This window comes from Cornus florida, unplaced genomic scaffold (genome assembly GCF_030987335.1).
Source record: "Cornus florida cultivar Cherokee Brave unplaced genomic scaffold, ASM3098733v1 CherokeeBrave_3.0.0_Hap2_Chr09, whole genome shotgun sequence".
NCBI lineage: Eukaryota > Viridiplantae > Streptophyta > Magnoliopsida > Cornales > Cornaceae > Cornus > Cornus florida.
In genome coordinates, this window is record NW_026775579.1 from 3,166,944 (window position 1) to 3,182,137 (window position 15,194).

General features: G+C 39.8%; 1 protein-coding gene and 1 non-coding gene across 3 annotated transcripts in view; both read left to right on the top strand.

The window, feature by feature from the left end:
• The window catches only part of LOC132273458 (cleavage stimulating factor 64), a 48,127-nt gene that overhangs the window by 28,548 nt on the left and 4,385 nt on the right, over positions 1 to 15,194 (top strand). The window lies entirely within an intron of this gene.
• LOC132275545 (small nucleolar RNA R71) lies at positions 7,131 to 7,236 on the top strand. Its single transcript, XR_009470674.1, has one exon. It is a non-coding gene; the product is annotated as a small nucleolar RNA R71 (small nucleolar RNA).

The following is a 15,194-nucleotide window of genomic DNA, read 5'->3' on the forward strand; positions in this document are numbered from 1 at the left end:
GAGAAAAAGAATGAATAAATATATTCATCCTTCCACCACATTCTATTTATACTAACGAGTTTCAGAAATTACACATAAACACCCAACATTATATAAGTAATAACAAATAAGCCCCTGACAACACTCCCCCTTAAGCTGGTGCAAAGATATCTATCATGCCCAGTTTGACTAACATATTTTGCAAGCAAGTCTTGCTCTCCCTTAGTCAAAACATCAGCAACTTGATCACATGCACTTGATCACGTGTGTTGACGTATAGAGTACAAATCAGCCCAAGACGAAGCTTTTCCTTGATGAAATGTCGATTGACTTAAATGTGATTTGTTTTGTCATGTTGAACTGGATTGTGGGCAATGCATTAGCAGCCTTGTTGTCACAATACAACTTCATTGACTTGCGAACAGGATAACTTAACTCACCAAACATAGTTCGTAGCCATAAAACTTCACAAACTTCATGTGCCATGGATTTGAACTCAGCCTCTGCACTAGATCTAGCTACTACTGACTGCATCTTGCTTCGCCATGAAACAAGTTAACTTCCAACAAATGTGCAATATCTTGAAGTAGATCGTTGATTTGTCACAGACCCTGCCCAATCAACATCAGTATAGGCTTCAAAACGCAAGTGGCCATGATGTCCAAACAATATCCCCTTATCAGGTGAACCCTTGAGGTAGCGAAGAATACGATGAGTTGCCTCAAGGTGAGGTGTACGTGGAGCATACATAAGCTGACTAATCACACTAACAATGTAGGCAATATCCGGGCACGTAAGAGATAGGTAAATCAGTCTCCCAACTAACAAGTTTCAGAAATTACACATAAATGCCCAACATCATATAAGCAATAACAAATAAGCCCTTGACAACAGTCCCCCTCAAGCTGGTGCAAAGATATCTATCATGCACAACTTTACTAACATATTTTGCAAGCAACTCTTGCTCACACCTTTAGTCAAAACATCAACAACTTGATCATGTGTGTTGACATATGGAGTACAAATCAATATAAGACGAAGCTTTTCCTTCATGAAGTGTCTGTCGACTTCAATGTGCTTTGTCCTGTCATGTTGAACTGGATTTGGACAATGCTAATAGCAGCCTGTTGTCACAATACAACTTCATTGACTTGCGAACAGGATAACCTAACTCACCAGACATAGTTCGTAGCCATAAAACTCACAAACTCCATGTGCCATAGATCTGGACTCAGCCTCTGCACTAGATCTAGCTACTTGATGTGACCTTGGAGGTGCAACTAATAGATGTATAAAATGTGGCAAATGAGAACACTAACTTTTAAATTTATAAAAGCCACTACGCAACTATATGTGAGTATAATGAGTAGGGATCGTCCACAGGGATTGTAGGATTGGATTGAACTTAGTAATAATGAGCGTGAGATTGAGAAGATGATGATTGGTTGATTAAACTAATTGTTGAAATTCAATTAAATGTAAATTGCAAATGAGATTATATGAAAAGAGATTGGAGTAATGTAATGGTGTGAGGGACTTGGGGCATGGATTCATCCACTAAACTCATGGAATTGCATCAAATGCCTTCAACTAATGGGGAAACACAAGTTGTAATGAAAATGTGGCCACAAACACACATCAATGACCAAGTAGATAATACAATTGCAATGAATAAGCATGAATTATCAAATTCAAGTGTGAATTGTCTACCTAACTACCATTAATCTAAAATGTAGAACAACCTATCAAGACTAAGCATAATCCATTAAACAAAGAGCAATTATATCCAATAAGAACAATGCATGGCCATCATTAAGCACAATCACAAAAAGTACTCAATGGAGAGATCAATCCTCAATCAACCACACATAAGACAACACATAATCAATTACAGGATCAATTTGAAAGAATTATCAATATAAACCTTGGTACAACCAAGTTAGAATTCACAAGACCAAGCAAAAATATACACAACTTATAATTCCCCAAAATTGAAAGACGAGATACAATTATACAAGCTTAGGGCTCATCCAAGCCTTAAGTGATGATTTAGCCGGACATGGAGGTGACGGATGTGATCTTCATGGCCTCAATTCCCATCTCTATGCTTGGCTTCATCTTCCTCTTCTTCTTTGAGAGCAAACCCCGGAGAGAGAGAGAAAAACCCCAAATTGTAGATCTCCAACTTCCCCCAATTCAATCCCTAAAATAATTAAGAACCAGAACCCTTTCAAATTGGGCTATATCTTCTATTTATAGGTGACTCTAATGCTCCCATAATAGTCAGACCCAGTACACAAGGACGCCTGATGGATTGCACACTGAGCCCCCTTGGATCAAGGCTTAAAATCTGAATTTCGCAGCTGTAAGGGCCGTATCCGATCGATCGTGTCAGAAGTCCGTTTGATCGGATCCGAATAGACAATTCGATCAATCGGACTGTCTCTGATTTTGGCTTTTAAGCTTCTTTTCTATTGCTCTCCCAAGGCTTGGCATCTTTCAATCTTTAAGACATTGGAATTAACCTTGTTTGATCTCTAGTATCTAAAAGTAGAGAATAAAACAAATCAAGATTAAAACGGGAAAGTAAAAATAAACTAAGTTACTAACTAATGAAGATTAAGGACTGAATAATGCATATTTAGCGCTTATCACACTCCTAAACTTACATATTGTTAGCCCAATTGAGAGGTTGCATGATTGGAGTGGATGAGAGAAGAGAACGGAGCTTTTAGAATGCATCAAGGCATGCATCATTAAAGACAAATGGTGTCTCCTTAGCAAAGGGTTGCACAAGGGTCTTGCAATTTTGCTAAAGGCTTTGGTGAATCGGTGATAGAAGCCGATATGTCCTAAAAATGAGTGAATCTCTCTCACCGTAGAAGGTGGAGGAACATCGGCAATGAGTTCGACCTTGGCTTTATCTAAATCTATTCCCCTCTTTGATATAACATGATCTAGCGCAATCCCTTCTTGAACCATAAAGTGGCTCTTCTCCTAACTAAGAATAAGATTTGTCTTTTGACACCTTTGAAGAACTTGGGATAGGTGATGATGACATGAGTCGAATGTAGACCTAAAGACTCAGAAATCATCCATGAAGACTTCGAGAAAATTTTCTATCATGTCCGAAAATATTGACATTATACACCGTTGGAAAGTGGCAGGAGCATTGCACAATCCAAATGGCATCTGTCGATATGCAAATGTATCGAATGGACAAGTGAAGGTAGTTTTTCTTGATCGAGAGGGTCAATGGCTACGTGATTATACCTGGAGTATCCATTTAGAAAGCAATAGTGGCTTTGCCCAGTGAATTGCTCTAGAATTTGGTTAATGAAGGGCAATGGAAGACGGTCTTTTCTAGTGGCGGAATTTAGCTTCCTATAACCAATGCACACATGCCATGAGGTGGTCGTGCATTTTGAAATTAATTCTCCCTTGGAGCTCTCTACAACAGTGATTTCCTGACTTTTTAGGAACAACTTGAGTAGGACTCACCCACTTACTATCGGAAATAGGATAGATGATTCCGGCATCCGATAGTTTGACCACTTCTTTCGTATTAGGATTCAACCTTTTTTAAGCATCTTGAAAAGGTTTGGCATCGTCCTCCATATGAATGCGATGCATGCAAATGGAAGGATTGATGCCCTTCAAGTCGGCTACACTCCATCCTATGGCTTCTTTATTTTCCTTAAGCACATCCAAAAGACTTTCTTCTTGGTCATTTGGTATATTAGAAGCTATGATGACCGGAAGAGTATCATTTGGGCCAAGAAAGGCATACTTGAGATTGGATGGGAGTGGCTTGAGCTCTAGAGTACGTGGTGAGACAAGGGACGGTACCTGAGGAGTACTTGAGAGTGGAGGGAGTGGTTCCCTTGGAGTTTTCCATGGAGGATAATCCGTTAAGGCAACGGTATCCATCAAAGCATTCACTTCACAAATTGAGCTATCAATATCAAAAGCATCCATATTGAAGTGAGCAAGACATGCTTTTAATAGATCTTTTGAGAGGATAGAAGGAAGAGATTCTTGGACAAGATCATTAGTTACATCAACTAGGAAACACTCTCCTTCATCTATGGGATGTTGGCTTGCATTGAAGACATCAACTTAACCATCATATTACCAAAAGAGATATCCGTGATACCTGACCGACAATTGACTGTGGCATTAGCGGTGGCACGGAAAGGTCGACCTAAGATGGTTGGTAGGCACCGGTTCTGTGTTAAGAACTACAAAATCATCGGGGAAGTAGAATTTGTCCACCTTGATGAGGATGTCCTCAACTATTCCCAGTGGTGGTTTTGTTGACCTATCTGCGAGTTGAAGCACTACCGATGTTGGTTTGAGATCGCCTAACCCCAATTGACAATAGACCAAGTATGGAATGAGATTAACACTTGCTCCTAAGTTCAAAAGAGCCTTATGAATTTTATGATCCCCAATGATGCAAGAAATGGTGGGAGCACCGGGATCTTTGGATTTTGGAGGAGTATTATGTTTGATGATTGAGCTCACTTGCTCGGTAAGAATCACTTTCTTCGGAACTTGACCTTTTGACTTCCTCTTTTGAGTACACAAGTCCTTCAAGAACTTGGCATAAGGTAGAATTTGACGAATGGCATCAAGAAGAGGAAGATTGATTTTCACTTGTTTGAAAACTTCCATTATGTCATTGATTTTCTCCGTTTGACGTCCCGGGAGGGAGAGTCCTTTTAAAGCTTGAGGAAATGGAGCTTTTGGCTCATAAGGTTTTCCTAAAGGTGGAGGCAATGGGGATAACAATGGAGTTCCTTCTTTAACATTTTCATGAGATGAAATGGCTTGTGGATTGAATGGAGTATTTGGTAATGGCTTCTCACAATTTCGCACCAGCTCACTATCTTCACTTGGCATCTCTTTCATTGTATTATCAATTATCCTACCACTTCTGAAGGTTGTAATGGCTTGAACTTGCTCATGTGTGGAAGGTCCCAATGTGGGATTGGATTCCACCATGTAATGAGTCTTTGGGTTTGGCTCGGGTTGACTAGGCAACTTCTCTTTCTCCCTTGCACTCATGGAATTTGCAATTTGCCCGATTTGGGATTCAAGTTTTGCAATTGATTGGGAATGAGAATGAAGCAATTGTGTATTTGCCTTGAGGTTACCTAAAGCGGCCAACACCTTGTTTTTAAAAGTGGAATTCCTTTGAGGTGCTTGAGAAGCATTTGAGTATGATTGGAAATTAGGAGCTTGATGATGTGAATTTGAAGAGTTACCAACATTTTGATGATGAGAATATTTCGGTCGATGATATGATTGAGATTGAGAATTTTGGAGATGAGGTGGAACATATTTTTCTTGAGGAGGATTTACACTCGCTCCCTGATTTCTCCATGAGAAATTCGGATGATCTCTCCACCTGGGATTGTAGGTGTTAGAGAAAGGATTGTTACCCTGGTGAGAGAATGTGGCATTCACTTGCTCTTAACTTGAGATTGATTGTCCATAGGGACAAATTTTTTTTTTTTGATAAGTAAATTGTATTAAAAGCGTCCAAAAAGGGAACGCGTCCCAAACTATACAAAGACAAAACGGAGCCTATGAACTCAAAGAGCTCATAAAATCAACAATCTCCTCAAGAGAGGAGTAATCTCTCCCCTGACCCCAACAAAACAAATTACAAATGATAGAAAATTTTAACACCCCAATGGAGGATTCCTTTCCCTCAAAAGATCTTCCATTACGCTCTCTCCAAAGGCTCCACCAAATACAAAAAGGGATCACCTTCTAAAAAACACTGGCCTGAGCCCCCACCCATTGGCCCCTCCACATATCTAACAACTCCCAAGATGACCGAGGCATGACCCAATGAATACCAAACAGGCCAAACATCAAACTCCAACAATCATGAGCCACAGGATAGTGCAACAAAAGATGATCCACCGACTCCCCATTAATCTTGCAAAGACAACACCTATTAACAATGATATGCCTTCGCTTCCTCAAATTGTCCAAAGTCAAAATCTTACTCCAAGCTGCAGTCCACACAAAAAAGGCCACCCTAAGAGGCGCCTTAGACCTCCACACCGTCTTCCATGGGAATGAGGTACCATGAAACCCAGAAAGGCACACAAAAAAGGACCGGACCTGGAACATCCCCTGAGAAGAAGGCACCCAAATCAAGGAATCTGCCCAGACCCCTCCACCTCCTGTCCGTAAAGGAGAGCCAAAAACCCAGTGACATCATCCAGCTCCCAATCCTGAAAAGCTCGCCGGAAACGCACATCCCAAGACAACCTTCCACTATCAAGGCGATAGTAGTCAGCAACCATAGCATGTTTGTGAACAACAATCCTGAAAGCCTGGGAAACAATAGGGCCAAAGGCCTATCATCACACCATGGATCCTCCCAAAACCGGACAGTTCTTCCATCCCGAACTTTGAATCTAATATGTTTGGAAAAGGCATCCCACCCCTTACCAATGGCCCTCCACGCCCCCACTTCGCTAACAGACCTGACTGGTCTAACTGACCACCCTCCTCTCCCCTCCCCAAAGCGACATGAGATAACCCTTCTCCATAATCTATGCCTTTCCTTACCAAATCTCCAAAGCCACTTACCAAGAAGAGCACAATTGAAAAGGGCCAATCTCCTAATTCCAAGCCCTCCCAACCGAATAGGCCTGCAAACCTGTTCCCATTTGACAAGATGATACTTGAACTCTTCTCCGCGACCCCCCCAAAGGAAATTACGTTGGAGCATTTCTAGTCTTCCAACAGTAGAGGCTGGAATACGAAAAAGCGAAAGAAAGTACGTTTCACTTTGAATTTGGAGTGAAGAGGATGATGGAGTTACCGAGGTTTGACTCATCAAGAATTGGTCAAACCTTTGAGTGAGATTTTTGACTTGCGCGGCTACCTCCATAGATTTATCAATGTGATAAAGATTTTCAGTTTTCTTTCCCCCTAACATTGGCACACGACCCGATCGAGTAGAAGAAACACGATGCATGAAATTTTCACTCAAATTATCAAAGAGAATCTAAAGGTCATCTTCATGTTTTAGCAAGAAAGTACCTCCACATGAGGCATTTACCATTTGCCTATGAGTGTCGGACAAGCTTTCATAGAAACATTGAACAAGTTGCCATTTTGGAAGGTCATGATGTGGACACTTCCTTAGCAAATCATTCAATCGTTCCCAAGCCTCATGGAATGGCTCCCCATCATTTTGAGAAAATCCCGTAATGGCTGTCCGCATTTGATTTGTTCTACTTGCGGGGTAGTACTTTTTGTTAGAAATTCTTATTGCATTTGATTCCAAGAAGTAATTGTATTCGCCTCGAGGTTGTTGAACCAATACTTCGTCTTTTCTCGGAGTGAGAAAGGGAAAAGTTTCATCCTTAAAGCTTCTTCCGAAAAATCGGTGATTTTCACGGTGGAACATACCTCTAAGAACTCATCCAAGTGTTTATACGGATCTTCATGGGAAAAACCTCTAAATGATGGACACATTTGGAATATTCCGGGCTTGATTTTGTAATGATTAGCCCGGACATTTGGTAAACGGTAACATGTGGGAGCATTATAAACATTTGGAGTGTAGTGATCTCGAAGAACCATGGGAGGATTAGGAAGAGGATGTGCTACATGAGGTGGTTCGGGAAGAACCGGAGGAATGTCATTTTATGCCATTGAATTAATTGGATGGTTGTGAATGGGAAGAGGTCTCCTTCTACGATCTCTCAATTCTTTAAGAAAAGATTCAATTTCTAGGTCAAGGGGAACGAGAGGATTATGAAGAGATCTCCTTACAAGTATACACAACAAAGCACACAAACAACGCAATCACAACAACTTCACCACCAAAACATCCACATACGATGATCCCGTTATCCTCAATTCAACAATATCACAATGCTAAATTTAAATTGGCCACAACAAGGACCGATGCTTGAACAAGAAAGTAAACAATTGATAGCCTCGACAAGGACTATCGAATTATCAAACTAAAAAGTGCACAAATGAAGTTCAAGAGTTCAAGATATGCTCACAAAGGTCCAATGCACAATGCTATGATCCCAAGCTTGCTTCTCTTTCAATCAAGTACCTGATTGCACACAAAAACAATAATAAGAGAATGATGTGAAATGATTCCTAAATTAGCAATCAAATGAACACTAATATTAAATTCTATTCCAATTGAACCGCAACAATCCCCGGCAACGGCGCCAAAAGCTTGATGTGACCTTGGAGGTGTAACTAAATAGATGTATAAAATGTGGCAAATGAGAACACCAACTTTTAAATTTATAAAAGCCACTACACAACTATATGTGAGTATAGCGAGTAGGGATCGTCCACAGGGATTATAGGCTTGGATTGAACTTAGTATTAATCAGCGTGAGATTGAAAAGATGATGATTGGTTGATTAAACTAATTGTTGAAATTCAATTAAATGTAAATTGCAAATGAGATTATATGAAAAGAGATTGGAGTAATGTAATGGTGTGAGGGACTTAGGGCATGGATTTCACCACTAAACTCATGGAATTGCATCACAAATTTAAGTGTGAATTGTCTACCTAACTACCATAAATCTAATATGTAGAACAACCTATCAAGACTAAGCATAATCCATCAAACTAAGAGCAATTATATCCAATAAGAACAATGCGTGGCCATCATTAAGCACAATTACAAAAAGTACTCAATGTAGAGATTAATCCTTAATCAACCACACATACGATAACATATAATCAATTAGAGGATCAATTGAAAGAATTATCAATATAAACCTTGGTACAACCAAGTTAGAATTCACAAGACCAAGCAAAAATATACACAACTTATAATTCCCCAAAATTGAAAGACAAGAGATACAATTATAAAAGCTTAGGGCTCATCCAAGCCCTAAGTGATGATTTAGCCGGACATAGAGGTGATGGATGTGATCTTCATAGCCTTAATTCCCATCTCCATGTTTGGCTTCATCTTCCTCTTCTTCTTTGAGAGCATACCCTAGAGAGAGAGAAAAACCCCTAATTGTAGATCTCCAATTTCCCCCAATTCAATCCCTAAAATAATTAAGAACCAGAACCCTTTCAAATTGGGCTATATCTTCTATTTATAGGTGACTCTAATGGTCCCATAATGGTCAGACCCAGTACACAAGGACACCTGATGGATTGCACACCGAGCCCCCTTGGATCAAGGCTTAAAATCTGAATTTCGCAACTGTTAGGCCCGTATCCGATCAATCGTGTCAGAAGTCCGTTCGATCGGATCCGAACAGACAATCCGATCGATCAGACTGACTCTGATTTTGGCTTTTAAGCTTCTTTTCTATTGCTCTCCCAAGGCTTGGCATCTTTCAATCTTTAAGGCATTAGAATTAACCTTGTTTGATCTCCAGTATCTAAAAGTAGAGAATAAAACAAATCGAGATTAAAATGAGAAAGTAAAGATAAATTAAGTTACTAACTAATGAAGATTAAGGACCGAATAATGCATATTTCAGCACTTATCACTACTACAGACTACAGACTGTTGCTTCGCCATAAAACAAGATTACCTCCAACAAATGTGTAATATCCTGAAGTAGATCGTTGATTTGTCAGAGACCCTATCCAATCTGCTTCAGTATAGGCTTCAACACGCAAGTTGCCATGACGTCTAAACAATATCCCCTTACCATGTGAACCTTTGAGGTAGTGAAGAACAGAATGAGCTGCCTCAAGGTGAGGTGTACGTAGAACATGCATAAACTGACTAATCATACTAACAATGTAGGCAATATCCGAGCACGTGAGAGATAGGTAAATCAATGTCCCAACTAATCGCTGAAATCTTCCCATATCATGTAATGGGTCTCCATCTACATCATTAAGCCTATGGTTTTGCTCATTGGGAATATCAATAGGTCTAGAGCCTACCTGTTTCAACCAATAAATCTAACACATACTTTCGTTGAGAAATGAAAATCCCTTTCTTCGATCTGCACACCTTGATGCCAAGAAAGTATCTCAATGATCCGAGGTCTTTAACCTTTAACTCTGTCCCCAAGAATGACTTCATTCGATGGATCTTTTCTAGATCATTTCCAGTGATAACAATATCAACAACATATACAATAAGGGTAGTGGTGCAGCCCTAGCGCTTCTTGATGAAGAGAGTATGATCTGCCTGACTTTGTGTGTACCCTACTCTTTTCACAGCAGTGTTAAACCTCTCAAACCAAGCACATGGCGACTGCTTTAACCCATACAAGGCTTTATTTAGCTTGCACACTAAATTCTGACCATTGGCAAGCTTAAACCCTGGTGGCAAAGTCATATACACCTCTTCCTCCAAGGCATTCTCTACATCCAGTTGATGTAAAAGCCAATTCAAATTAGGTGCCAAAGAAAGGAGGATATGTATAGAGTTCATCTTGGCAACTAGAGCAAATGTTTCCAGATAATCAATCCCATAGGTCTGAGTGAAGCCCTTTGCAACTAACTGGGCTTTATATCTCTCAATTGTTCCGTCTACATAATACTTTACTGTGTAGACCCATTTGCTAGTTTCTTACCCCTAGGTAATGGAACAATATCCCAAGTACCATCCTTCTCAAGGGCCCTTCATCTCTTCAAGCATGGCTTCCTTCCATGGAGTTTGATTGAGAGCATTTGAAACACTAGAAGGAACAGATATATAGGAGATACACGAAGTGAAAGCACGATATGTTGGAGATAAGACATCATAGGATACAAACTGAGATATGGGATGTTTTGTACAACTACAAACACCCTTACGATAGGCAATAGGGACATCAAGATCAACAGGAATGCTATTGGGAACAGAATCAGGAATATCAATGTCAACTGAGGAATTACCTGGATTGAGGGAGACTTCTTGGTCCTGGGGTGAGTCAACGACTTGTTTTGCCCTCTTAGTGTAGACAATTGGTTGCTTTCTCTGTTGCAAATCTTTAGTATTAGGATAACTAAACATAGGCACCTCAGAAAGAAGCTCCCCCTGATTGGGAACCTCCCTCTGAATGGGAACATGTAAAGGAAGGGGACATTCCCTCTGGATGGACGACGGATTCTCTACCTATACAGCAGTCTCCCCCTATAGAGAATCCCATGCAGTGGAAAAAAAAAGGAACATACTCAAAGAATGTAACATCCATGGAGACAAACCGACGACAAGTGGTAGGGTAATAACACCGATACCCTTTCTGCGTGGTGGAGTATCCAAGAAAGACACATTGGATTGCCTTAGGGTCGATTTTGTCCTTGTGATGGTGAATGTGAACATAACAAACACAACCAAACACTTTCGGAGGGACAATAAACAAGGCAGTGTGATGGTGTAAGACAAAGAAGAGAGATTGATAGCCAAGAACCTTAGAAGGAATGCGGTTGATAAGTTATGTAGCTGTTAAGGGTGCATTAGCCGAATAAATTTTAGGCACTCCCATCCCAATTAGAAGATAACGGGTCACCTCCATAATATGACGGTATTTTCTTTCAGCTACATTGTTTTGTTGTAGTGTATCGACACATGAGGTTTGATGGACAATCCCGTTATCTGCAAAAAAGGAGGCAAGACCACCATACATAAACTTTCCTCCATTATCAGATCGAAAGATTTTGAGGGGACAACCAAACTGAGTGCATATCATCTTATGAAAGGTTTTAAAAATGGAATGAACTTCATCACTTGGTTTTCATAAGATAGAGCCAAGTATATCTACTAAACATCAACAAACACAACAAAGTAACGAAAACCAAGTAACAAAGTAGTAGATTCAGGACCCCACACATCAGAATAAACAAGCTGCAAAGGAGCTGTACTTTTATTAATACTAGTAGGATAAGAAACACGACATTGTTTGGTAGAACACATGTTTCACAATTTAACTCAAAAGACTCAACATAAGCAAACTGGGGAAGCATATGCTTCAAAACAAGAAGAGGTAGATGACCTAGTCTATTCTGCTATCGCATTAACCGATCTTTATTGACTTTTCTATTCCTAACACTAGATTGATTTGCAACATAATAAGAAGTTGGTGTTGCGTTTAGCAAATACAAGCCTTTGTCCTCACGGCCATGTCAAATTGTCTTTCTCGTGTCCAAGTTTTGAAACACACAGTGAGATGGAAAAAAGGTTACACTACATTTCAAGCCTTTTGTAATGTGACTGACAGAAAAAAGGTTATTGGTAAATTTTGGGACATGAAGAACAGAGGATAAGGTAAGATTAGGAGAGGCAGAAACAATGCCCTTCCTCGCAATGGAGGTGAATGTGCCATCAGTCACTCTAACCTTATCCTAACCAGAACATAAACTGTACGAAGAAAAATCAGATGCCATACCAGTCATGTGATCAGTGGCTCTTGAATCAATCATCCAGGGTGGCCCACCAAATAATGTGGAAACCTAATGTGGCGAATGAGAGGTACTTGTTTGAGCGACGTTAGAGTTGGAAATAGAGTTGGAAATGGAGGCATTTTGAGCTAGAAGATGTCGAAAAGCATCAAGTTCAAAAGAAAAAGAAAAAAGAACTTGGTGGCCTTGAGGAGTTATGACTAGTAGAAGCAGTCTCACGCTTTGCAGTATGTTTCGTAGATAACCCCTAAATAGCCTAGCATTCGCATAAGCAAGCCTTGGCCTAGCATTCGCATAAGCAGGCCTTGGCCTAGCATTCGCATAAGCAGGAGCTGGAGTAGGGCAACCGTGTAGATTCCAACATATTTCCTTAGTGTGGCGTGTACGCCTACAGTGATCACACCTCAACTTGCTCTTATCATCCTGCTTCCCTCCTTTTGGAATATTGGATTTGTTCCATTGTTGTGTGGCAAGAGCAGACCTCTCAGACAATGGTACTTCTGGCTCAGGTTTAGTGTATACAGGTGTAGACATAGCCTTCATTCTACTCTCCTCAGCTTGAATATACGAAAACACATCTCTAACAGAAGTAGAGGCTGGATACCTGCCTAACACTTGCACCTTGGCATGCTCGTATCTCGGATGCAGACCACCCAATAACTCATAGATTCGATTCTTTTCTACCATAGCACGAAATGCTTTAACATCAGTTGCACTTACGGGTATGTAGTCTTGGTAGTGATCTAACTCTTCCCATTTACCACGTAGAGTGTGGTAATATGTAGCAACAGTTTGGTCTTCTTACTTGAATTTTGAAATTTGTTGTTGGATTTCATACAATTTTGCAAAATTACCAACTGAGGAATACGTCTCTTCCACAGCCTTCCATAGCTCTTTAGTTGTTTTCACAAATAGAAACCCTTTGCTGATTTGTGGCTGCATTGATTGCAACAACCACGTCATAACTAGTGCAGTTTTTTGCACTCCATTCTTTGAATTCAGGATCACTCTTGGAAGGATACATAATAGTCCTTTCGATATAGTCGATCATCCTACGATGAAGTGATATGCATACGAGCAGATTGAGCCCCACTCCATATAGTTCGTCTCATCTGACCTAACAGTTGTAATACAAAGGCCTGGATGGTGATCATTACTACTGTCCAATACTAGAGTCAGACTAGGAGAAGACCCAACTTCTTTTGAAGTGACCCAGACATTTTATTAAACAGTTTCTGGGTACACAATGGTCAGAAACAAAAACAGCAACAAAATACTTTGAGAACCACCTCCCTAACACGCAAACAACTGCAACTAGAAAGATTACCATCTTCTGAGATGCATAAAAATGTGACCACATAGTCACCACACAAACCCTAGAAAGCAACAAAGTAGACCATACCAGAATCGCGAACGGCGAAGAAAAAGCCGTGGTTGCAGAACCACGCAAACATGAAAAAAACAGCGATCTGCAATCGATCAAAGACAGTTGGATCTACGTGTGGATGTGATTAACACTACTTCCTTGTAAACAAATCTCATCTTGGAATCTCTTCAAAACCCTTCACACCTAATAGGGTTTACACAAACTTGCCCTAGGGTTTCAACTACACACCTACAGCTTTACAAACCATGCTCTGATACCATGTTGACTTTAAGAGATAATCAAATCAAGAGTAAAGTATAAGAAGAAGAAGAAGAAGAAAAAGAGAAGAAAGAGGATGAGAGAAAAAAAGAGAGAGATGGGGAAAAGCACACATCTCATTTTGTCTTGTTTTAGGTCCAGTCTCCTACATGACCATTCTTTTCTCTCCTATATCTAAAATTAAAGAAAAGCACCGAGACAAAATCTCTAGTGCTAGAAAGTACTCTTTTTTATTTTTTTGGTGGTTACCAAAAAAGACTAAAAGAAATTTAAGAAAATTTTCAAATTGAAAGCGTTTCTAGAGTTTTTAGCTTCTGATGCGTCAGGATTTGGAATTGGGGGTATCTTAGTCAAGAGGGTCCAACCATGGTGCACTTTAATGAAAAGGTTAATGAAGCTAAATGGAAATACTCTACATGTGAGATAGAATTTTACACTATATGCCATTGGCGTATTTTTTATTACATAAAGAGTTTGTTTTATAGTCTGATTACCAAGACTTGAGGTATCTTCACTCTCGAAAGAAACATTAAGTGCTACACGTGCAAAATGGGCTGCTTTCTTCAAGATTTTAGTTTTTTGCTCAATCATGTCATTGGTATTGGAAAGAAGCCAGCCGATGCTCTAGTCGAGTTGTAGCAGTTCTTTAAGCTATGAGCATCTGCTATAGGATCTGAAAGGATGGGGAATGAGTATTCCTCTTGTCCTGATTTTGATTAGATATTTCGGGAGGTTTAGGATGGTAATCGCTGAGATTGTATTGATTTTGTGATTATTGATTTGTGACGATTATCAATTTCATGGATCTAGGCTATGCATTCCTTGCACATCTATTAAAGACTAGTAGTGAATTATATGCTGGAGGAATTGGTGGTCACTTTGGTAGAAATAAGACAATTTCCCTAGTAGTGGATAAATTTTATTGGCTGCTGTTATCAGGAGATGTTACTAGAATTGTTTTCCAGTGTTGCATGTGTGAGTTAGCGAAAGCTAGACAAAGGAATACTGAATTATATACTCTTTACATGTTCCGCACACAATTCTATTTTCATTCTTGTGGATAGGTTTCTAAGATAAGACACATTTCATTCTCTAGGCTCCAACACACTTCCATTGTGTTTGATAGAGATGTCAGGTTTGTAAGTTACTTATAAGACACCGAAACTTTTTGAGACTAATATAGAAAATTTCTCCA